We start from the raw sequence: 23,867 nt of genomic DNA on the forward strand, positions 1-23,867 counted from the left end.
GTTGGAGGGGGTCCCTCCTTTGTAGTCCTGACCAGGTGGCCTCCAGCTCTTCCCTCCCTCATCGAAGTGTCACCTCTGAATCTGGAGTCTGGTTTGGGCTGGCAGGTGGGGGTGGGGCAGGGTAGCAGCTGGACCCTTGAGGGAACAGGAGCTCCACCCCTCCAAGCCAGCTGCTGCCAGCCTTCCTGGACTGGCTCTGTGGAAACAGGGGGCCCAGAGACAGAAATAAACTGCCAGGTTTCCGGGGCGGAGTGGGGGGCCTGCCAGCCTTTGTGCTTCCTTGCTGGAGGTTAGGGGGGGCAGGAAGCAACTCCATGCCCTGTCCTAGGCTGTTACCCCTCCATGCCATCTCCCCTCATCCCCAGGTGCCTCCAACCTCCATGGCTAGGCAAAGTCTAGAATTTAGTGGACTAGTGAACCCTGTGGGCCCAGAAGGCTGCTGGGTCAGTCCCCTGGGAACAAAGGGTGATTCCCTGGGGCCCTGGACACAGCTTTGTGGCCACGGGGATAGTGCCTGTGTGCTCATTTCTAGGACTCCACCCTGGGAACCCTGTTAGCTGCTCCAGGGCAGAAGCAGAACAGATTCAGAGGGCTGCAGTGAGGTATTAGACGAGGAATTGGAAGATCTGCGTTGGATGCTCACCTCTGCCACTAACTACCCAAAGGCAACTTTGGGCAAATGACACTTTGAGCCTCAGTTTTCCCCACTATAAGAAAGCGGGCTGTGTTTGTCCTGCTTGTCTCAGGGCACTGTGGTTCAGTGGCTAGCTCAGACTCTGGAGGCGAAGTTTATCGGACTCTGGCCTCTGCTAGTGTGTGACCTTTGGTAGGTCAGTTACCCTTCCAGGGCCTCAGTTTCTTCATCAGCCAAAGGGGGATATTAACCTACTTTCTGGGAACCTTATATTCAAGTGAGTTAATGCATTTAGGGCAAGTGCTCAGTGTTGGCTATTACTGTCGGGTAGTTGATAAGTTCAACTGGGTTGTAAGGGAAAATGCATTATTCAAACGTAAGGGGTTCTTTCCCTGGAAAGAATTCTCTCAGAGCCCCTCATTTTATGAACGGAAAAATGGAGGCCCCCCGAAAAGGAAGGCATTTTGCCCAAAGAGAGGCACACAGCAAGCAAAAGCCGTATTTGGTACCCAGGGTGTAAAGCCAGGTGGCACATCCCCAATGTACAGGTAAGGAAATCGAGGCTGGTGATTGGCCGCTGGCACACAGTGGCGCTGTCCAGTGAGGCCAGAGTGCGCCGCTGGGGAGGGAGCGCCCGGCCGTCGGGGCTCTCCCGGGGAGGGGCGTGCAGGTAGCGGGCGCCCGGGAGCCGCAGCCCAGCCAGGCGCGCTATTAATAATCCCGCCGCTCCGTCCCGGCCGCGCGCGCAGGTCCGGGCCGCCGCCGGGCGCCTCCCGGGCCTGGGCCGGGGCCGGAGCCCGAGCCGGATCGCGGCGGCCCTCCCCTTCCCCCGCCACGTGACCCCCCCTCCCACTCCGCGGGCAGCCGAGGGCCCGGGCTGGCGGAGGGCGGGCCGGGGGCCAGGAAAAAGCCGAAAACACCGAGGCTGGGCCGCTCCCCTCCCGCTCAAAATAGCCCCCGGCCGGGGCTGCCACGCATTCCGCCGGCCCCGGGGCGCGGGAAGGGGCGGCCGGCCGGGCCCCCGCCCGGCCCGACGTGGCTGCCTCGCCGGGTTGGAGGGGGGGACGAGGGCGGGCCGCGCGGCCGGCCGGCATGTGGCTCTCCTTCGGGGAGCCTTGGCAGCCCGGGCTGCGCGCTGCGCCGGGATGATGGAGAGCTTCTGGAATTTCCTGCAGCTGGAGAGCGCGGCCGGCCGGGGGAGCGGGCTGAGCGGGCTGAGCGCGCGGCTCCGAAAGGGGCGCCTCGCGGCCCGACCCTAGGGGGCGCCTCCGCGGCGAGGGCTGCGGGGGGAGATCCCCTTACCCGCCCCAGGCCGCGGGAGCGGAGGGCTGCGCACCTCCCCTCCCCCGCCGCTCCTTTCGGGTCTGGCGGGGGTCCAGTCCCGCCCCTCCCGGCCTGGGCGGCGGAGAGGGGCCAGGTGCAGGCAACGCCCCTCCCCCAGCCGCCTGGTTTCCCTCTCGGCCCGTCACCTCCTCCAGGAGTCAGAAGCTCCGCGGCCTCATCTGGGAAGGGGGGGGTGGCAGGGATCAGGGGGCAGCGCGGGCCTGCCAGGTAGCCTGAGAGGCGGCGGCGGCGGCGGCGGCGGCGGGAAAACTCGGAGGCGGACCGTTCGGGCCCGAGAACGGCCGGGCTTACGGACCACAGCCTCCTGCTCGAGCAAGAGGCGCCCCAGGGCTCCTAGGAGGGAGGCGAGGCCGTCCTCTCCCAACAACCCCCTCCCCAACTACCCTCACCCCCCGCAACCGCGGAGCCGGTGGGGGGGAGGCGCGGACGTGCCTGAAAAATCCTGGACAGTTTTCTGGACGTTGGCGGCAGCTTTCTTTGGGGGCGGCTCCTGCACCTTGCAGGTCCTGAAGTCCAGAAAAGGGCTCCCGGGAGGGAGGGGGTTCCCTTTACAGGAGCCCCGAGATCCGGGGGAGTAGGTAAGTGACCTCTCAGGGCTCACTCTGGGCAGCGTGGGGATGGGGAGGGAAAGAGGTCTACCTTGCCCTTTGTGGGGGAGGGGAAGGGATGCTTTCCCACACTTTGCTAGTTCCAATACCATTTGGCCTCCGCACACTGTTGAACCGTTTGGCAACTCAGGCGCCTCCCTCGCCTGGGGTGGACTGCCTCTCCCTCTGCCAAGGGTCCCTGTTCGACTTCCATTTCCTGCCCCAGCCCAGCACACCCTCACTGTGTTAAACAAAAGCAGTGGAGGTAGGCACAGTTCGAATCCCTCCTCTGCCACTCACTGGCAGTGTGACCTTGAGCTAGTCCCTTCACTCCTTAGTCCCTTTGCTCATCTCAAAAACTAGATAATAGTAGGTCGGCCATGGCCTTGTGGAGCTTAAAGCTGCACAATGTTGAAAGCAATTACCATAGTGTCAGCACATAGTAAGGACAGGAAATAAAGGGCACCTGTGTAGCATACAGTCTCATTCAGAGCTCTTCAAGTATTTGAATACCCCTCCCCTCTAGCAACCCTGTGAAATTTGGCTTCCCAAGGTAAGTAGTGACTCGCAGTAAGGCCCAGGAGGATGGAAAGATGTTGGTTTTATTTATTAAGTGTTCACTTATTCGCTGAGGACACAGTTAACATTGTTCTCAACTAGCTCCAGACTAGGGGAGAGACATCTAAATTGGTGCTGGGAACTGAAGACTAGGACTGGTCACCAAACTTCGTTAAAGCTGGAAGGGTCCTCAGAAGTCCTTCCTGCTACGTTAGCTCTCAGTACAGGTGGAGAAACTGAGACCACCAGAGGGGACCTTGTCTCCTCACAGTACTCGTTCTGCTGTTCCTAAGGGGTGGGATAGGGCCTGACAGAGAGCTCTGGGCTGGGGGAAGCTGGAGCAGCCCCTGGCCTGGCTCCCTAGGGTAAGGCCTAGGCAGGCTGAGAGGCTAGTGGAATTCTGCTTTCCTCTCCCTCCCATCTCTATGCTGACCTTTCACTCCACCTCTGCTAGAGTGGGTGGAGGTGGAACCCAGATACCCAGATTCAAATTCAGATCCCTGTTGGCTCCCTCCTCAGCCCAGGATGTTGGGCCTGGGCCTGGGCCTGGGCCTGGGCCTGTGTCAACTCCCACCCTTCCCTCCCCTCCATGCACCCCCCCCCCCCCAGTTCTCCCTGTTTCCTGTTGGATTGGCCTTCCTTATGTACTGGAAGGAACTCAAGGCTCCATTTGTTGTCTGTGTGAACTTAAGCAAACTACCTCGCCTCTGTGAGCCTCAATTTACTTTTCTGCAAAATAGAGTTGACTTAAAAGCTACATAGCAGAACACCTCTTTCATGAGCATCCCAGAGGCTTCCTGGCAGAGATTTATTTAAATAATAAAAGGCAGAGATTCCCAAGTATCTACCAGGTATGGAGAATAGCTCAGTCTTCCTTTACCTTTGGTTCCAGGGATGAGGCGGGGTAGGGTGTGGGAGATGAGTATCCACTGGATCATTTTGGCATGGTCCAGATTTGAGGACATTTATGTGGCCCAGATTCCAGGGTTGCCAGGTGCCTGTGTCTCTGAATGCACTGTTGGGCAGTTCTCATGAACTCCCCTCTAGGACTGTAGACTCCTTTTCCCATCAAATCCAGCCCCACCTCCCTCTGCTTCCAGTAAACCCTCCTGGGCTGCCTCTACCTCCAATCCGTAGAGAGCTCTCAGTGAGGGACTGTGGAAGAGAAAGGGGCTGGAAGCCACAGTTGGGCTGTGTGACTTAGGGAAGCTGCTTCCCCTCTCTGGGCCTTGGTTTCCTCCTGCATAAGCAGAGGAGGCTTGGATCAGTGACTCCCTGAGGCACCTTCCAGCTCTGACAGGCTGTGTTGACTGATGTATCCTAGGAGATAGGAGCACACAGAACCAAGTCAGATGGGAGATTCCTGTGGAGGTATCCCCACCTCCAGAAGACTGGAGTGCCTCCCTTCCCCAGACACAGATTCAGGGACGCTGGCCGAGATTGTGGTGGGCAGAAGGGACATATCACCCAAGTGAATGGCATCACCGATTCCCAGGGCCTAAAAACAAGAGCTTGCATCCATCAGAGCTGTGAGACCGCCGGCTTCTAGGGGAAGGGAATGTGTGTGTCAGTGACCAGTCCAGCCTCCAGGGAGTGGGGGATGCGGTGTTCCAGGCAGCTAGCTTGTGGGATGGTGTGTCCCGAAGAGCCATTGCAGGGGTAGCATATTGGGGTGTGTGCAAGACAAGAGCTGGTGACAGTAGAGAAGGAAACATAGATGAAGCCGAGAGCCAGGCTTGGGGGTCAGGGCAGGCAGTTCGGGGAGGGCTCCAGCCTTACCAGGAAAATTCAGCACAATCTGACACAGTAGTTTCGCCTGTGCCTAGATCTGCCGGCTTGTTTATAGGTGTTGAGCTGAACTGCACTGTTCTGAATTGCCAGTTGTCATGTTCTATTGTAGGGGTATCCGTGTAGGGGTGTTGTCAAGGTTTCCTGAACAGTGAGTGTCTGGCTGTTTGAGGGGTATGTGTGTACAGGATGGTATTTATCGTCCAGCAATAGGCAGCTCATGTCCATTTGGGGTGCTTATCAGATTGTACTAGAGGCATCAGTTCTGGCTGTTAGAAAGCTTAGGCTACATTAGGGAGATTGCCTGGCTGTAAAGGAAGGTGTTTTCAAGCTGTGAGCAAATCCTGGCCATGTTTTGGGTGCCTCTTCCCCCTCCATCTCTTCGGGGAGGGAGGTCTCCTGTCTTAATCAGTGCCTCCGCAGGTAGGCAAGCAGGCAGTTGCTAGCCTGCTCACACTTGCAGTAATTTTACCACGGTGCCTAAGTCAGGAACAGGCGTGAATTGACCTTTTAACCCCTTCCCCGCCACAGGATTAGACTCTGTTTCCTGTTCAATCTCCTCCAGAACCAGTTCCATCCCGCCTGGGGGGCCCCCCCAAGGAGCGGATAAGCAACCCCCCCAATCTCTTCTCTCCTCCCTCCCTTGTCGAGCCTTGGGGGGGCCCCGAGGGCCAGGCTGGTGCAGGGTCTGGCAGGAGCTGAGGGCCCAGGCGGGAGTGATAAATATTGAAGAGGAGGGATTTCGGTGTGGGCTGGAGCAGCTGCAGTGGTTCGAGTGTCACACTATCTCTCCCCAGGTTTACTGACCCATTTCCATTCACGCGGCTGCTGGTTTCCTAGCAACGGCAACAGTCCCCCCAGAACAGGCGGAGTGTGTGTCTGCCATTAGCGACTGCCGCAACTGTGTCAAGGTTACCCCGCTCCCTGCAAACCCACCCCGGCGGGTTTGTTTTCTGCCAGCGCCTGGCACTCACAGTGCCAGCCAGGGAGGGGGGAGGGGAGGGGGCTGGGGGCCAGCCTAGGGGCTTGGGTGGGGGTGGGGGCCTGAGGAGGAGCTGCAGTTCCCGGTCCAGTGGGAGCCAACTTGGACTGAGGCCGAAGCAGCTGCCCCCCCCCTTGGCTGGTGGAATTCCTGAGCCCGAGGGGAGCAGGGGGCGGGGCTGTCCCTCAGCCCTGACCCCCGAGATTCCAGAGCCTGGGGGGAGGGGTGTGGGCCGAGGGGCCTCCGGGAAGCCTGCCTGATCTGACCCCACCTGGCTTGTTCTGCTCCTGCCCTGGCTTCCTCCCACTCCTGCGCAGCAACATGCTCTTCTCTGCTCACAGCTCTTTGTCCCAACCTCTGTGCCTAGTCTCCCCCATCAGACTCCCCAGGGCAGGGTTATATTTCTCCCATCAGACTAGGGGCTCCTGAGGTTGGGGTTCATGATTTGTTCTTTCCTTCTCTCCCTCCTCAGTACCAGCCCCTGACTGTTTTTCCAAATGTCATGGGAGATGAGATTAAACAGTTGGGGTGGCAAAGCATAATTTTTCTTAACAGAGCCTAGCAGGGCAAATGCCCTCACTCCATCTCCTCAGTGAAGTCCGTTTTGCTGGCACCCCCCTCCTCCCCACAGCACTCAAATGGGAGGGGCCATTGGAAGTAAAGTTACCTCTCCTTTTCATCCTGAAAGCCCGAATGCAAAGGGTTAAAGCAGTTTCGCACACACACCCCCACTTTGCCTTGGTATGTGAGCTCCCCCAGGCTGGGGGGATGAGAGGATGGTGGGGGGGGTCTGTCGCCTTATAGCCACTCGCGTGGTCAGCTCAGACCTGACCAGTCAACATTCCTGCCCAGGAGGACTGGGGCTTGAGGTGGAGGGGCAGGAGCATGGAGGGGGCCAGGTTGGTAGGAAGGGAAAAGTGGGGTACCAAGAAGCGGAGCATGGAAGCATTGTGCAATATATACCCCAGGAAGCCTGGATCTCCCTCCCATTCCTGTAGGCCTCAGTCTCCCTGTCAGTCTTCCCGGTTTGCACCTGCCAAAACATTCCCGTGATCCACATAGCTGTGATACAGGTACAGACCTGGTCCCAGTTCTAAACAAAGAGAAGAGTGTGGCAGAAGCGGTTTCTGACATGCAGGGCGGCACAGAGACTTCTGGGTGACTTTCTGGTGCTTGGAGGAGGTCGGCTGGGTTTTTGGCTGGGTCAGAGGCTCTGAGATCTAGGGTACAGAGCAGGCTGTGCTAGACAGTAGATAGAGACCTGGGCGGAGCCCCAGGAAGCCTGGTTCTCTGCCCAGCCCAGTGCCTGACTCCCGTGGCCTCAGTGTCCCCATCTGAGGGGCTTAAGCCTGTGGTCTTTAAAAGTCCTCCTGTCCTGGAAGTCAGTGGCTCTAGGTTAGGGGTGAGGAGTGAGGGGCAATGGTGTGGAGGGATGTGGGAAGCTGCCAGCTCAAGGGGGAGTTTGCAACGCGATCCCAGAGCGAAAATAGCCCAGGTCATTTTCAGCTGCTTAGGCTGAGGGAGGTATCTGATCCTGGCAGGGCAGGGCAGCTTGGGCAGGGGGTAGGGACGAGCATTCTGTAAAGCTGTCTGGGAAACCGGACCCCAGGATGGAAGGGTGGGGAAAGGTTGGCATGCTCAGCTGGGCTTCCTAAGACCCTGTGGGTCCTGGCAGCACCCTGCCCCAATGAAAAGAGAAGGAATGCAGAGGGTTAACAGGAGGTGAGGGCTGTACTCTGGGCCCCCTTTGGGTCCTGGCCTGGATGAGGTGAAAGGTCAGCCCCAAGGAGTCCAAGCACAGCTGGGGAAAGAGTAACCTGATCCTTCTCCTCAGCCAGGCTCAGGGGATCACAGAGCCGCCTCCCCCAGGAAAGGTGCTTTGACATCCCCAGGAAGGAGTTTGTTTCGACTTGTTCTCAGCAGGGGTTGGGGGCTAAGGGAGGATCTTGGCCCAAGGGGTCAGGGAGAGCTGCAGGCCTGGTGCCCCAGCCAGTCTGACAGTGCTTTGTCATCCTGGGGTCAGGGGAGGTGGAGGTGAGCCTGCTGGAAAGGTTAGAGGTGGCCTGCTCTGGCCCTGCTCTCACTCTCGCCCCATTTATGACTGCGGGCCAGCCTTAGTGATGCAAAGCTTAGGAGGACGAGACTCTTTACCCCCCTCAGCACACAGACACTGAAGAGTGAGAGAAGCAGCCTGGTCCTAGACTCCTAGACTGTGACATTGATGTGTGTTTGGGGTAGTGAATTACACCTTGACTCTGAGGTGGTTTTGCTGGCTGTGTGTGTGTGTGTGTGTGTATGTGTGTGGCGGGGTGTTAGAGTTTAAGGTGGTGTGATGATTGGCAGGGGCTCTGAAGTCAGGTTTGACTTGGGTTCAAATCATTGCTTCTGCCTTAGGCGGGCTAGTTAACATAAACTTCAGTTTCCCCACCCGCAAAATGAGACTAATACCATTCCCCACAAAGGGTAATTATAAGGATTGGCAGAGAATAAGTGCTCAGCAAAAAGGAACCTTAATGGGTTTCATTTTGTGCTAAGGTCTCACACGGCAATGGTGACCCTAAGAAGCTCGAGGTCTGACTCTAGAGCAGGAAAGAGTTGCTGAGCTACAGATGGTCTGAGGGAGAGGGTAATTAGGAGAAATGTGACTGGATCAGTGTCCCCAGAGCTGCCTGTGAGGCTGTGCGAGTATCCAGGTCACTCAGGGTTGGATGGGGGTGAGATGAATGGTGTTGAGCCTGTGGCAAAGGGTGGTTGGGGCACCCTTTCTTAAAGCTGCCCTCTTGGGCTGGCGACACCCCCCCCCCCACGCCCCACCCTGGCAGGCTTTGTGCAGCAATGTGTGGGTGTAGCTGTCCCCGGAGTGTGGCTGTAGGTATGTTTGAGAAGGCGCAGGCATCCCAAGAAAGAACAAGTCGCCTTTTGTAAGCATCCAGCCCGAAGCTGGGCTGGGCCCTCTCTGGGGGATCCCCTGTTTCCGCGCCCAGCTCCCCGCCCACGGACAGCGCCCCAGCCCCGCCCGCCACCTGATAGGGGGCGGCCAGGTGGCCTGAGCGCCCCCTCCTGGAGACCGTACTTCGGGCGTGGGGCAGGGGTCTGGGACCTGGGGCAAGGGGAGTGCCCGAAGCCATGACCCCGCCCCTCGTGACATCATTCCAGGTGCTACCAATCTCCGGGAGCCCTGCCCACGAGCGCCCCTCCCTCCCCTCCAGGCACCAATCTGCTATCCCGAGGCGCAGTGGGTGGAGGAGGAGGCCGGCCGGTTTGCGGGGCAGGGAGACCACAGAAGGCCTTCTTCCTGCTCTGGGAGGGGCTGAACATGCGATGCGACCCTGAGATCTTAGAGCTCAGCTCCCCTTGAAGGACCTCACAAGACCTCCTCTCTGGAGCACTCTACCTCCTTGCTCACCTGTCCAAATCTTACCAGGTACCACTTTCTGCAGGACAGCCTTCCAGAACTGGCCTCTCTGGCCCCTCCCCAATCTTTTTTTCTGATCACCTACACCCTTTTAGTGACCCTCAGTGATAATGGGATACCAGTACTGCTACTACTAACTGGCTGCAGTCCACTGGACAGTATACCGTGTACAAACTGCTCCGGTTTTTCATGAAATACCTTACCTGATGGATCTCAGATTGTTTTCTTGGGAGTTCCTCTGGGCAGGGGTTCCAGACACAGCCTAGCTCAGAATAGGCGCTACTGAATGTAGAGGATGGATGATAGATGAGGCAGGCCACAGAGGGGGAATACCCAGAAGTCCCACAGCAAGTAGGTAGAACCACCAAAACTAGAAATGGGGTCTCCTGGCCCTGAGTCAGGTTTTTGGTTCTGGTGTGTGACAGAGTCAGAGGTTGCACAGAAAAATACTATGGGCCTTTCTCTAGGAGGGCCTTTGCTAGCCCCCAAAGATGACAAGAGCCCAACGTCTGTCCTCCTTTGCAACCTGTACACCTACATTCCAGAATCTCTGACTGCTGAGAGGCAGAGGTGGAGATGCTGGGGGAACTGCAAGGGCTTTTGCAGGCCAAACAGGCAGTTCTGGGCTGTACTGTGGGCCCAGTAACTGGGGGTACTGGTTCTGAGGACATAAGGATTTAGCTTGCAGGTGGGAGGTTCCAAGTTGGGCAAAGAGGAGTGTTGGGAGCCAAAGTATGTGGGGGTTCAGTGCAAGAGAGGCAGAGATTATGCTGGGCCAGCACTCCCAGCACCGAGCTGGCCCAGTGGAATGCTGGGAGGCCCGGGGGATGGGGCCAGGCAGCCAAGGTGTCTCCGGTGGCACAGAAGCAGTTAAGAGCTGCCTCAGCCCGTTCCTTCAGACAATTAGTGACATCTCGCTTGACAACACCACACTGAGCCGATGCAGACCTCAGCCCCCCTCCCAGCCCCCCCACGGCCGCTTCAGCTGTTTATTCTTGGGCTTTAACAATTGGGATTCTGACTTGGAGGAGCGGGCGCCCCGCGCTGCCCTCTGACCCTCCGTCGCCTTGGCAACTGGAGCCCGGTAGGCCTGGGCTCTGCGTTAGGATTACAGATCCTGAATTCACAATCTTGCTGCTTCCCTGCAAGCAAAAACAGCAGCAGCAGCATGCAGGATCTTCAGCTAGACTGGAGGGGCTGGAGCCGGAGGGTCCCTAGGGGCTAGCCTGAGCCCCGGGTGGGAACCTGGGATACCCATAGGCGACCTGTGGAGTAGTGCCCGCCGCCCCCCCCCCACACCCGCCACGGGGTGGAGAGAGGCCCAGAGCCCTCTTGGGCCCCAACATCTCCCATCCTGTCTCTGGAAACTTTCTTCCTGGTAGAGCCCCAAGGGCAGGGGCGAAGAAGCTTCTTCATCCCCCCTCCCTCTCCCCCCCCCCCCCCCCGCGCTTTTCCCCTCAGTCAGCCCCCTACCATGCCCAGAACTCCAAGTGCCAGCCGACTGTGCCCCTGCAGTGCCCGCAGCCATGGCAACAGGCCCCCCTCCCTCACCGGCTCTGCTCCTTCCCCCCCCCCAGCCCCCTCAGCAGCCAACTGCCCCAGCTGAAACCGGAGCCGATGCATCTGTGAGCCTCATGCCCAGACCCACATTCCATTTCTGTCCTCTGTCCCCCCCACCAGCTCTGGCGACGACATCTCCCCCCTCCTCATGCCCCCTCCCTCCTCACTTGGGGCTGTCCCCCCCACCCCCTCCCACACACTCTATCACTTAATGTCTTCCCCTTCTTCCCACCCCGTTCTCTGAGTGTGTCTCACCCTCTTCGACTGTCTCTGTTGGTCTCTGGGTGTGTCAGACCCTGTCTGTCTCCAGCTCCCTGTGTCCTTAGTTCTCTGTGCCTTGCCCTGTCAGTGGCAGGCTCCTTCTCCATCTCTTCCCCTCTGTGTGGATCTTGCTCTCTCTCTCTCTCTCTGTCTTTGTCTCTGCCTCATCCTGCCTGTCTCTCTGTGTCTTTGTCTTTTTCTTCCTCCTGTCCCTCTCTTCTGAGTCTCTTTTGCTGTGTTCCTTCCTCCAGCATCCTATCCTCTCTCCCTCTCTCCCTCCCTCTCTCTCTCTCGTCCCCTCCCTCCCCATCTCCTTCTCTTTCAGCCTCATTCTGCCCCATGTCTCTTGCCCCCACACTCTTCCTTGAGCTCTGTCTTCCTGAATCGGTTGCCTTGCCCTTGCCCTACCTTTCTTCCTCTTCTGACTGTTTCCACCAAATACATAGATTTTTTTTCAACTTGTCTTCCTCTGTTTTCCATTTGATGATTTCCTCAGGGTCCCGGGTTTGGTACAGGGTTGGGGGCCCTCCAGAGTCACCTCGAAGGAGCCCCCTTTCAAATAGGGGCCAGATGTGCTGGCACCCCATTGGACATCTGTAGTTGAATCGGAGATGGGCAGGGGAGGTTCTAAGGTCATTTCCTACAGGAAATGGAGTGTCAGAAGCCAAGAGTGCCAACCCTCCGTTTCCAGAATTTTAGAGCACAGGTTCCCATCCATCTAGTCTACCTTCGACCACCCCAGGTCAGGGCAGAGGGTAGTTCCAGGGACCCAAGAGCCCCCTAACTGTAAGGACTTAAAAGAAGAACGTGTGTAGTTGGTTCTCACAGATTCCTGGGATTGGTCTCCTCCCCTGCTACAGTGATGCCTGTCTCCCACTATGCCTCAGTTTCCCCCAGTGGCACAAGGTACTACTACCCATGTTCTACTTCTGACTTCTTTATAGTACTTTGAACTCCTGGAACGGTATTAAAGTTATGCGGAACAAGGAAGGGGTAGAGTGACTGCTGCCCCCTTGCTCACCAACACCGGGGCGACTCCAGCACAGAAGAATCTGTCTCAGGGCAGGGATAGAATACAGGTCGAGTCCCCTTAAGTATGGAGTGGAGGGCAATGCCCCTCCCCCAGGATGACCAGCCCTGGCTGTAAGGCCCTCCCTCCCAGTCAGGGTGGTGGCCTCCGGCCCCCCTCTGCCACCCCTCTTCAAGGAATGAACTTGGAGTCATGGGAAACAGGCCCTGGCATGGGGGTGCCAGGTCTCTAGGGCCTAGCCCTCGCTTTCGGGTGTGATGAGACCTGGTCAGGCAGACAGTTCTAGGACCCTGGGGTCTGGGCACTACTCACCAAGGGGCCAGGCGGGGGAGTAGGGGTGCTTGGGGGAGGCGGGTTGCACGCAAGGCATGCTGGGCCCCCTCGGTGGGTGGGTGGGGGGAACAAAGCTGGCATCGAGGCCTCAGCTAAAATTAGCCGCTTCCCTGCGCGGGAGCGAGCATGCCTGCCAGCCGCCCAGATCGCCGCTGCCTCGGCAGGCCATCTGTCGCCACGTTTCGCTCAGTCCCCCAGGGCTCCCCAGCTCCAGCCATCCCCAGGGGCTAGAGGGACTCTGCTCTGAGACTGTCCCTGGCCAGGGCTCTGAGCTCTGCTGCTGTCATGCTGTGTGACCTCAGGCTGGGCCTGTCCCTCTCTGGACTCTAGCACGATGAGCGGCCTCTGGGCACTGACCTCCCGGGTACCCCCAATATTCCAAGCAGCAGATACAGGCACCGGTCATGGGTGGGCTGGGTTGCGGGCTGCCTCCCTCCCTTAGAGTTGGCCCTTTGGTCCAGTGTTTGAAGACAAGCCAGGTGAGGTTCCCGGTGAAGGTCGGGATGTATGACAGACTCCTTTCCTTTGGTCTTCACTGGAGAGCAGGGCAGCTCTGTAACCAACACCCCAACATCCACTCCGTAATCCCTGCCCCCAGCTCATTGTGGATCTCCAGGCAGTCTTAGAGAAACAACCCTAGGTGGGAAACCAGGAGTTAGCTAGAGGCCAAGTTCAGCTGATACTAAGTTGCCCTGTGGCTTGGACAAGTCTCTCACCCTCTCTATTTTCCCTCCTCAGTAAGAAGCTCCCATTTTTGGAGCACCTGCCCACTTCATGTCACATTGTCTTGTGAGGCTGACATCATCCCTACTTTACAGCTGAGGAAACTGAGGTACAGAAAGCTGAGATCCCTTGTGAGGAAGCAGTGGAGCCAGGGATCGTCTGGATTGGTGGGTTGTCCTTCCCATGGCCCGCAGTGCTCTGCTTGCTGGTCTCCAGCCTCAGCTTCTCTCTGGCACTTTCCTCACCACTGCCCCTTCCTCCTCCCCATAAGCCATAGAGACTGAGCTGCTGCTCCAAGGTCACTCAGCTTGGCCTGGGAGGAGCTCAGACTTGAACCCAGGCCTCTTGGCTCCTGGCCTCCCTCACTCTCTGGCCAGCAGGCTGGGCCTGTTCCCTGGGTGAGTCATGCCCCTGGACTTTGGCCTCCTTGTCAGGCTCTGTGGCCTGAATTTGGAGAGGGGGCCTTCCTAAGGACCTGGGGCTCCCCGGCAGCAGTGCAGTAGTGCAGGTCTGAAGCTGTCATCACACGCCCTCTTGGTCCTGGGGCCTAAGGGCATGATAGCAGCAGCCCCCAATCTACCTCTCCACCACCCATCTCTGAGAAGTCTTAGAGGAACAGCTCCTCGGGCCTCAACAACAGCCCTCCCTCCCCGGCTCATTCTGCCCCTTCCCTAGATAACATTCAGTTAGAAATGGGGCAGGGGTGGCAGCCTGGGGAGATGGCATTTCTAGGTTGTCTGTGTGCCCGGGCAGCTTCCTTTCCAGCACTCTGTCTCCCCCAGCACCAGGCAGCTGAGTTACCCAGGAGGGAGGCCACAGGCGCCTCCCCTCCTGGTGTCCAGGGACCAAGGTCACGCCCAGAGCCCTGTGCGTCTCCACCTCCTCCTGGGGCCAGTGGTGTTTGTCACTGGGGCAACATGCGGCTGTGCCCGGCTCTGGCAGTGCTGGGGTGACATTCATGCCCTGTGAGCTGTGACGCCTCTGCAGGCAGAGGACGGCACCACCCAGCCTGGCGACAGTGATGGGGGAGCAGTGGGGGTGGGTTGTCACCTGTCTGAAGCAGTGAGAGGGGTGATATGTCGTGTACCCATCTGGTCGTCTGAAGGGAGGACTCCTGGGGAAGGGGTGAGGCTGTGTCCCTGACTCGTGAGGTTGGGGGGGTCTGTACCTTCCTCACACCTGGAAGGTGAGGTGTGTGTCAGAGAGAGAGAGAGACAGGTTCTCTGCATTTCACATCCCATTGGTGGGTGTGGGAGTTCCTGGCTGTGTGTTGGTTGTCACCTGTGTCCCTGTCTCTTGTTGTCTGGGGGTATTGGATGTGCCCATCTCACTGGGGGAGTGATAGGTTATGTACTTAGCTCCTCCTGTTAGGAGGGTCTTCACCAACCCATACGCCTGTCTCTGACTGTTGGGGATGTGTGAGATGTCACCACGCACCCATCTCATGCTGTTGTGGGGAGTGACATGTGTGATTATCTCATGCTGTTGGGAGGTTGTCAGTAACTTGGGAGCTTGTCTCTCACCCTAAAGAGACAACATGTTGCCCAGTGGTATGTATGGGGCCCACTATTGGCAGGGCCTCCCTGTACAGATGCGGACCACAGGGCCCCCAAGAGCTGGCCAAAGGAAGCATTCGGAGCCCTGAGCACAAGGACGATTGTGGTGGGTTGGGGGGAGGGAATGGTCTGAGCCCCCTGTGACCTTCCTTCTGGACCTAGGTGCTAACCCTTGGGACCGTTTCCCAGTAGGAAGGACCCCGTGTTTTTCAGGCGATGTGGCAGGAGCAGGTGTGGCTGGAGGTGGGGCACCAGATGGCTGGCATGGGGGTCTGCGGCCCAGCAAGCATGGGGGGACCCCAGTCCCTGCCTCTTCAGCCCCTGAAACTGTTAAACTAATTAAGGCTGTGGAGCCGCAGGATTAATCGGGGCAGCTCGGCGCGGGCCGGGAGCTCAGGTAGTCGATTAGTGCGCCGCGGAGGATATTGGATTTCTGAACCGCAAGTCAGCACTATTCGGCCTGTTATCTCGCCGAGGCTCGAGGGTCAGGAGGCGGGAGGCTCCGAAGCCGGCCGCCCCCGCCCGGCCGCCTCGCAGCGGCCCCTGCCCCTGCCCCTGCCCACACGCCGCGTGGCCATCGCCGTGCCCTCAGCCGCCCCTCACCCTGTGGCCCTCCGGCCCCTCCTGGCCACACTCGCACTCCGAGCCTCTGGCCAGCATCTCCACCTGCGCCTCCACCTCCCTGTGCGCCCCTCCCCATCGCCAGCCTCTGCCTCTCTGCTTTGTGTTCTTGTGTGTCTGTCTCTGGCTCCCGAGGCTCTCGTGGCTCTATCTCCCTTTCTCTCCCTCTGTGTGTCTCTGTGCATCTTCCTCTCTGCGTGTCTTTTGCTTTCCCTCTGGGGTTCAACCTCTCCCTCTCTGTCTTTCTCTCTCTCTCTCCCTCGCTCTCTCTCTCTCTCTCTCTTGTGTGGTCTCGGCTGGTGTCTGCAACCAGAACAAATCTCCCCCAGCCAACACCCCCTGAACAAGGAGGCCAGAGCAGCTAATGGGAAACATGTGATACTGCCTTGCGCCTGGAGCACCGTGAAGGGAGCCCTAGTCCCAGCTCAGCCCCCCTCGTGCCCCCCTCTGCTGCATTCCCCCCCCACCGCACTGCCCCCACTCCCAGCATCGCCCCCAGCCTCTGTGGGCACGGTTGCAAGTTCCCCAGTTATTCCCATTTTAGGGGGTGGCGGGGAGCTGGCGTTTATCAGTTGGGGAGTATCAGGTTGTGGAGGGGCTGGGAGCAGCTTTGCTCCTGAGGTCCCTCCAGCCCACAGGGCCCGGCAGACCCCATGCAGACTCCCCACCCCCCCCAGCCACCACCACCATATGTAGGAGAGCAGGGCCAAGATGTGCTGAGCTGTGGGGGCCTGGATGGGGGGCAGCTAGTCCACCCCCACTGGAGGGCTCTGGGGCCACCCAGATTTCCATCTTTTCCGCCCTCCTGGGCCTCTGGGGAACTGCAGAGGTGGGGGCTCCCTCAGGGCTTGGGAGCTGCCGGGCTGCATTTCTGTGCCCACCCAACCACGGGGAAAGGGGGATGGATCAGAGGAGGGAGGCTCTGGCAGGTTGGAATTCTTCTCTGCCTGTGGATAAATTGTCCCTAATCCAGGCTTGGGGAGTTGTCTGGCTCCTACAGAGAGAGAGAGAGAGAGAGAGAGAGAGAGAGAGCAAGCACAGGAGATAGGGAGGGAGGAGGGAAGCAGGCACACAAACACAGTGACACAGACACACACTGTCTCACAAAGGGTCTCTTGCGTGCAGTACACATGCACACACATACTGAAGAGTTACACAAAGGTACCGCACAAACACTGAGGCACTTGTGCTGACAGGCACACCATGGCACCCAGACCCTCTCACACATGTTGACACTGACATATAGCTCTTTTGGGCCCAGACATAGTGATCTGGCACAAGGACCCACTGACACGCAGGCACACAATGATAAGGTTATACAACACACATATGCGTGGACACACGCACGAGCACATAGTGACCCACAGCAAAACAGACCCATGGGAACACCGTGACCAGTCACACTGTCAGCCATGACCCTGAAAACCCAGAAAAAGGCAGAGGTAGGAGCGAGGTAATGTTGATCCACAGTGACACCAGTGCCCGCAGTCACAGGCCTCAAGATTGGAAACCTGCAGGGACAGCAGAGGATCAGCCGCACACCCCCCCCATCCCCCCCCAACCCATGCATCCAGAGAGCTCGGAGACAGGCAGAAGCCGGTTCAGCTCCTGACACAGCGAGATGCAGAGAGCCAGGCAGAGCATGTGCACACACACACACACACACAGGCAACACTCCTACCCCAACCACAGCTGGAGTCAGGGTGCTCCCACATAGGCAGACGCACATGTACATGTCCTCACAGGCGTGCAAACACAGGCTCAGCTGGACACAAAGCTGAATAGACCCAGGAAACACACCCACACGTGTAACTGAAGACACTGAACCCAGGTACATGTTAGCCCTCCCCACACAGGCACACACACATGGCTAACCACATAGACCATAACTGAGCCAACATAGGATCCCGTGCACGTACACTCTTCAACACACATGTACATCCACAGACACATTTAGAAATGTACAGAAGGCTAAATAGACCCAGGAGCCCACATACAGGTGTATTTACCCAGACAGCTGAACATTCACAAAGGTGCATTTATACAGGCATGATCTCTGCCACACATACAAATTCCCAGGCAACCAGAACCTGTAAGCAGTCCATGAGGCCTAGTTCCCAGACCCCCTCTGGGCTCCAGCACAGACCTCAGTAAGGCAGACAAATAGGCAGGAAGCAGGAGGGTGGTGAGAAGGGCCATGGATATTCAAGAAAACAAGAGACATAACCAGTTGCTGATGGAGAAGGTAAACGCCAGCTGCATACACATCCTGCTTGAAAATCTGCATTTACCATGTCCTTGAACAGCAGTTCTCACACCTGCATTCTAAATAAGCCGTTAGTTTGTATAGTTTCCCCAAAGTGTTCTTCCCCCATTTATAAGATCTCCCCATTTTATAGATGAGAAAACTGAGAGCCAGAGAAGTTAACTGACTTGCCCATGATCATACAGTGAGGGTTGAGCCAAGGACTAGCTGGCTCCCAAAGGTCAAGTTCTTTCCACCATAGCATGTGTGTTCATGTTCATCCATGTATGTACCTACATATATATAAAGATACTGCTCCCCAGTAGGAACCTGGAGTTTCAACAGATGGGCTCATAGTTCTCCAGTGAAATGAGGTTGTAAGTGATCTCATTGTATCCAAGAGTGGACCCTGTCCAGGCTAGCCTCCTGGTCCCTTTATCTGGCTTATCCTGTGTCCATGCTTATGCATGGGGTGTTTGTTGTGTTTGCTTCCACAGATGGGAGCTTGCCTACCTGTCTGCCCATTGGCCTGGACCCCAGAGCCTGCCCAGCTAAGTGCGAGCAGAGGGCCCCGTTTTCGGGGCAGCTCTCAGGCTGCCGCAGAGACCACCCTGGAATCACTGGTGAAGACAGGCCTTTCCTGCTGAGCCGGACCTTGTCTACACAGCCTGCTCAGGTAACAGTGTACAGGGAAGCCAGGTCTGTGCCTGGGCCCCAAAAAGTGGGGATCTGGGGGACTTCCTTCCCAGTCTTAGCAAGAATCCCTTCTCCCAGCTTAGGCCAAAAAGAGGCCCTTTATAGAATCAAAATGTATTAACCCAACTTACTCAAAACTCCCCATTATCCAGAAAGGGGAACTGAGGCTCATGGATATACAGCAAGTCCTACCCCAGAGTCCTGCCTCCTAGTCTGGGTACTGTTCCTGGCACCTTGTTGACCTGAGAGAACTGGGAAGAGAAAGGGGTTATGACAATGACCAGAACTCAGGGCAGAGATGGAAACCAGAATGCCTGATGTTTGCAGCTGACCTCCCCCAGGACCCCTGCCTACTGGAGTCTGTGGAAGCAGAGAGCTGGGAGGCCAAGGTGAGGTGCCAAGAGGACCTGTGTAGTTCAGGTGTACTAAGTCACCCTCATAAGATGAGGTAGGGTGGGGACAGGACCTGCCTCCCTGCTCCTGGCCCGGATTAGCCCACCCAGGCTCTAGAGCCACCGAGGCCAGGTGGGGCTGCCCTGCCCTGCGGAGGCAACTCCCTGAGCTGACACATGAAGCCTCTGGGCTCCAGGAAGCTCCCTAGAGCCCAGCCTGCCTGGGGACTCCACCCAACTTCCAAAAGAGCATTCCTGGGGCCTGAGGTCTAGGGGTGGGGCCTCCTGGGATGGTAAGGGTGGGAGGTGTGGTTATGGGAGGATGCAGGGTTATGTGTACCCAACTGTAAATGCACGGGGCATCTTGTGTGCAAGCAGGTGTGTGTAGGGCTCTGTCCCTAGGTACACAGCGTTCTGTATACAGGAGTTATATAAGTGGACTGGGCTGGGGGCATTGAGGGCTGTGTAGGTACTACACGGGAGTGGGGAGTGTGCAGGATTTGGAGTGTGGACTGGGTGGGTGTAGCAATGCTGGAGTGTGGTGTATGTGTGCATGGCGCTGGTATATGGTGGAGAGGTGTATAAACAAGAATCTGAACATGCTGGGGTGATATGTGGGCACACTGGGATGGTGTGGAATGTGCACACAGGATCTTTCCGCATGTCACTGGGGAAGCTTGTGTTCAGGGTTCTGGGTTCTGGGTGCACACTTGTGGGTGGTGTGTGCATGTGGCTCCATTTGTGCTTTGGAGGTGGGCTGGGCAGGCCTTCAGCTGAGCCCGGCTCAGCAGTGCCCAGCCTTGTGGCCAAATCGCTGAAGTCACTTCCTTTCCAGCAGCAACTTTCCAGGAGGAGGAGTTCTTCAGACCTGGGCGGGGAGGGGGGGGCGGACCCAGGAGCTCTCAGGGGAAGGAGGTGGGCGGGGGTGAGAGGCTGTGGGGAGGGCCTGGTGGGGCTGGAGGAGGGGAGCCCTCCGGGAGACAGAAGGAAAGACTAGGACAGGAGTCTGGAAGGGCCAAGAGCAGGAGGGGATGGGGGTGGAGCAGGGCGGGAAGCACAGTCCCTGGGTGACCTCGGAGGGAGGAAGGGAGGGCCGCCCGGCAGGGTGACCCTCAGGTTCAGCCAGAGCTGGCGGTGGTGCACGCAACACCTGGCACCCAGGGCAGGGGGCTGGCAGGGGGCGGGTCCAGGGAAGACCTGCTTGCCAGGTGCCCTGCTCTGGGCAGGAAGGGGGTGGGCGAGGGCTGCACAAAGGAGCTCTGTGTAGCTAGGGGTAGGGTGGGGTGGGGTGTGCTATACGGTAGAGGGGGGGGCCTGATGACTCCAGGAGGCCAGGCGGGACTTGCTTCCCCTTGGGGGCATCGGTGGCTCTAAGGGGACACCTAGTGGCGAGGGAGGGTAGTGCGTTTAGATGACTGAGGTGGGAGGGGATGAAGAAGCTGGGAGGGGGTAGATTAGAAGTCAAAAATTAGAACTGGTGATGAGGATCGGGACTGTTGGAGGAGGCTGCAGGGGAGGGTGCTGACTCTCCGGACAGTGAAGAAGTTTGCCTTGTTGGAGCTCAACACACCTAAATTCAGACTCCAGCTCTTCCTCGTCCTGGCTGTTTGTCCTCAGGGGCATAACTTAACCTCTCTGTGCCTCTCTGTGCCGCTAATGCCAAAATAAGTGACAGCAGCTGTTATTATTTTCATCATTGTCCTCTTTGGTAGGATTTTGGGCTGGAGTCAGGTTGGCAGAAAATCTTTGGGCATGAGTGGGTGGGCGGGAGGGGGCTGAAGGAGATTGAGAGGGGTGCTGCAGATCCCCAGGGGGGCAGATCCCGGGGGAGCCCCGAAGGGAGGTGATAGGGAGGGGCTCTTGGAGGCTATAGTAGTCCCTTTTGATACAGTGTTTTCCCTTTGAGGACATCCCTGGGCCTGCAATCCTGGCTGGGAGGGAAATGGTGTGGGGGGAGGAGTGTGCCGGCTGGAGAGAGGGTCATGAGGCCGGAAGTGAGAGCTGGGGCTGGCAGCCTGGCTCCCCTGGGGAGGCTGCGGGTGGGGGAGGGGGAGGCGGCTGGGGAAGGGGTGGGGTGGTCACAGCCGCAGCGGGGGAGGGTGGGGCGGGGGACGCAAGGATGTGGGCTGGCGCTTCCCGGCACCGTGCTCTGCAGGTTGGGGCCCCCAGCCCCCTCCCAGCCGGTTGGTGTCCCCACAGGCAGGCTCAGACACACTGACCCAGAAGCAGACTGTCAGACACAAGGACCCTTCTGACTTTGTTCACAGACATGGGATAGGTGGTGCCCTTGGGAGGGGTCCAAGAAAATGGCGGCCTGGGTGTGGTGGGGAGGGGAGCCAGCTGCTTCCCTCAGATCCTGGAGGCTGTGAGAGAGAGCCATGGACAGAGTCAGGAGGGCTGGCCGGAGGACATGCCCAAAGGTCTTCACGGGTGGGTGGAACAGAAGCAACCACTGGAGAGGAGCTTCTCTCTTCTGCCAAGATCACACCCTCCGGCCCCAAGTGGGAGGTCTCCAGGGCAGGGAGGCTTGAGGAGCCCCACCCTCAGGAAGGGAGGCATCTCAAAGACTCTCAGGAGCCACGGGTCAGCGGTACTGTTGAAAATGGGGCTTGGAGATGCCACAGCCTGAGCCCCTTCCCTCCTTTGTGAAGTCACCCACAGCCCTTCTTGCAAGACCAACGGGTGAGAGAGCCTGGCCTGGGAGGAGCCAGTCCACAGTCCACAGCTAGTCCTGGGAGAGAGCAGGACCCTGAGTGATGGAGGGGGGCAGGACAAGTGAGGAGCAGCTGAGGCCTGGGAACTGCAAGAGAAGAGAGACAGAGGACAGGGATGTTCTGTCTGGATAAGCAACATCTTGTGACCTTGGGCAAGGCCCTTTCCCTCTTTGGATCTCAGTTTCCTTGTCTGTGAAATGGGAAGAGTGCAAGGTGGCACTAGAAGAGTGTACCCATGGGGAAGCTGATTAAAAATACAGATTCCCAGATGTCCCTTCAGATCTGTGAGTCAGACTCCCCTGGACGAGGGCCTGGGTATCTGGAATGTTGCACAGCTCCCCCAGGCCCAGGGTTTGGAAGCCAAATGGCTTGGCGATTTGAAGGTCCCTCCCAGCCTTAAATTAGACCTCAGCTCTAGGAGCAGCACTTTCAGGAGTGGCTGAAGGAAAGTTGCTAGAGCTGGGAGGGGAAGAAGGCTTTGGGCTTAGGGCAGAATTAGGAATCCTGCCACTTAGCAGCTATGTGACTTCAGGCAAATCCCACAACCACCGCTCCGAGCCTATTTTCTTCTAGAGCACAGGGATAATAAACCAGGCCTCCTGGGTTTCTGGGAAGATTCGGTGGGTCATATGTGTGGAAGTGCTTTGTAGATTGCAAACTGCTGCCCACCACAGGGGAGTGGAAGAGTGTTCCTTCCCACACCATCCTGTCCCTCAGTCGGCTCCGTGATCCTCCTGTGGGGTGACAGCCCTGGGCAGTATGGCATCTGGTGGGAGTCTACACGTCTGGGGGGGTGGGCGGTGAACCCTGGGAATCAGGTCAGAGCTGAACAGTAAGGACTGATCGGGGTCCATCTTTAGGACCCTCCCAGCGGTCAGGGCACTGAGTCCCCAGGCTCCCTTGGGAGTCAGACATGCCTGGATTTAAATCCCAGTTGTGCCCTGACCAGCTCAGGGAGTTAGTAAATATTTATGTAGCATCCAAAGCCCAGGCCCTGGGGTCAGGGGATACAGTGATAAACAAGACAGATGCAGTGCCTACCCATGAAGGGCCCACACTCTGTGGGGGAGACGCTCCGAAAAGCCAGTCTTAATGACTGGCTTGGTGACTTGGTGCAACCAGTAATGGGTGAAGGGGAAATAGAGAGGACTCAGTGCAAGGCAGGGGCCAGATTATGGCCATAGGTGCAGTAGGGGGAGAGATCAGAGAGGGCTCTCTGATAAAGATGGGAGAGAGGTCAGAGAACATCCCTTTCCTCACGATTGTCTCTCATCCTCTCTCCACACCCTTCTGGGGGTCCCACCTTTGGGTCTGAAGATGAATAAGAGGGAACACATGGGAAAAGGCAGGGCTAATGGCTCTGTGCACCTAGTTCATTCATTCATAAGAAATAGTAAATATTTTTTGAAGCATGCTTGTGGGCCACATGCTGATCAGGGCATTAGGAGATAGACACAGAAGTGGACAGACAGAAGTCCTTATCTTTGTGGTGCTCACCCCCTTCCGGTGGCTGGTTTCCTCATCTGTAAAAGTGGGGATAATAATCATACTGATCTCAGGTCTACACGGGGCTTAGATGAGATAACCCACATAAAGTGCTCATTAATAGCCCAACATTTGGCAATGGAGAAGTTACCCCCCCAAGTGTGAGCTTTTATTGTTGTTGACTCCCTAGTATGACTGTCAAACCTCTGAGGCACTCTTCACTTTTTCTTTGCAGCTCTTATCCCACTAATAATTAAATCATGTATGATTATCTGATCCCTGTTTGTCTACCCGGTCTTTGTGCAAAGTAGGCACTCCATAAATAATGAGTATATGAATGAATGATGTTGCTTCATCTCTGAGCCTCCATTTCTTCATCTGCAAGATGGGGTTATTAATAGCCCCTACCTCACAGGATTTGTATGAAGAATTAAATGAAACGATGCCTGGACAGCTTCCAGCCCAGTGCCTGGCGCGCAGTAGGTGCTCACTAAACCTGAGCTGCGATGGTCCTTTCCAGGCGCTGTCCACGCCCCGAGGCCTGGGCTCAGGCCGAAGTTGCTCCACAGCACCCCCAGCTGACAGCCAGCAACTGGCAGAGCCCCCGGGCACGGGGGCCCTCTCTCTCCCAGGTCAGCCGGGTGTGTGCACTGGTGGGGATGCCAGGGGAGCCGGGGGAGGTTTGTGGAGGAGACCGGGCCTGTGGGTGGTGAGTGGTTGGGCTGTGGCCACCTGAAAATTCAGATCCCCTATTGCCCATCTTGTTGCCCACAGAGATCTCCAGTGTGACAGCCCAGGCGGCAGAGCCGAGGGTGAGTGGCCAGGCTTCTCTTAGAGCCCTGGGGATGGGGCAGGTGCGGGGGGCGGATGTGAGGGAAGAGATCATGCCCTTTATAGGATTTCCTGGCCCCCTCCTTAAGTTGGATCTGGAGTGGTTGCCCCA

The 23,867-nt window shown here is 57.6% G+C and overlaps 1 protein-coding gene across 4 annotated transcripts in view; it reads left to right on the forward strand.

Annotated features, from left to right (window-relative positions):
* The first annotated feature begins 2,206 nt into the window (after nt 1-2,206).
* AHDC1 (AT-hook DNA binding motif containing 1) overlaps nt 2,207-23,867 on the forward strand; it is a 36,838-nt gene continuing 15,177 nt past the window's right edge. The window contains exons 1-5 of one of the 4 annotated variants that reach the window (XM_077898916.1): nt 2,207-2,556; nt 18,135-18,313; nt 18,661-18,722; nt 23,445-23,556; nt 23,699-23,736. The gene's annotated coding sequence lies outside the window, so the exon portion shown is untranslated. Of the gene's footprint in view, nt 2,557-9,107; nt 9,318-13,230; nt 13,383-16,222; nt 17,638-18,134; nt 18,314-18,660; nt 18,723-23,444; nt 23,557-23,698; nt 23,737-23,867 lie in introns of those variants that run through there. The other 3 variants (XM_077898918.1, XM_077898915.1, XM_077898917.1) reach the window with 3 other exon arrangements.

The sequence above is a fragment of the Canis aureus genome, chromosome 5 (genome assembly GCF_053574225.1).
Source record: "Canis aureus isolate CA01 chromosome 5, VMU_Caureus_v.1.0, whole genome shotgun sequence".
Lineage (NCBI taxonomy): Eukaryota > Metazoa > Chordata > Mammalia > Carnivora > Canidae > Canis > Canis aureus.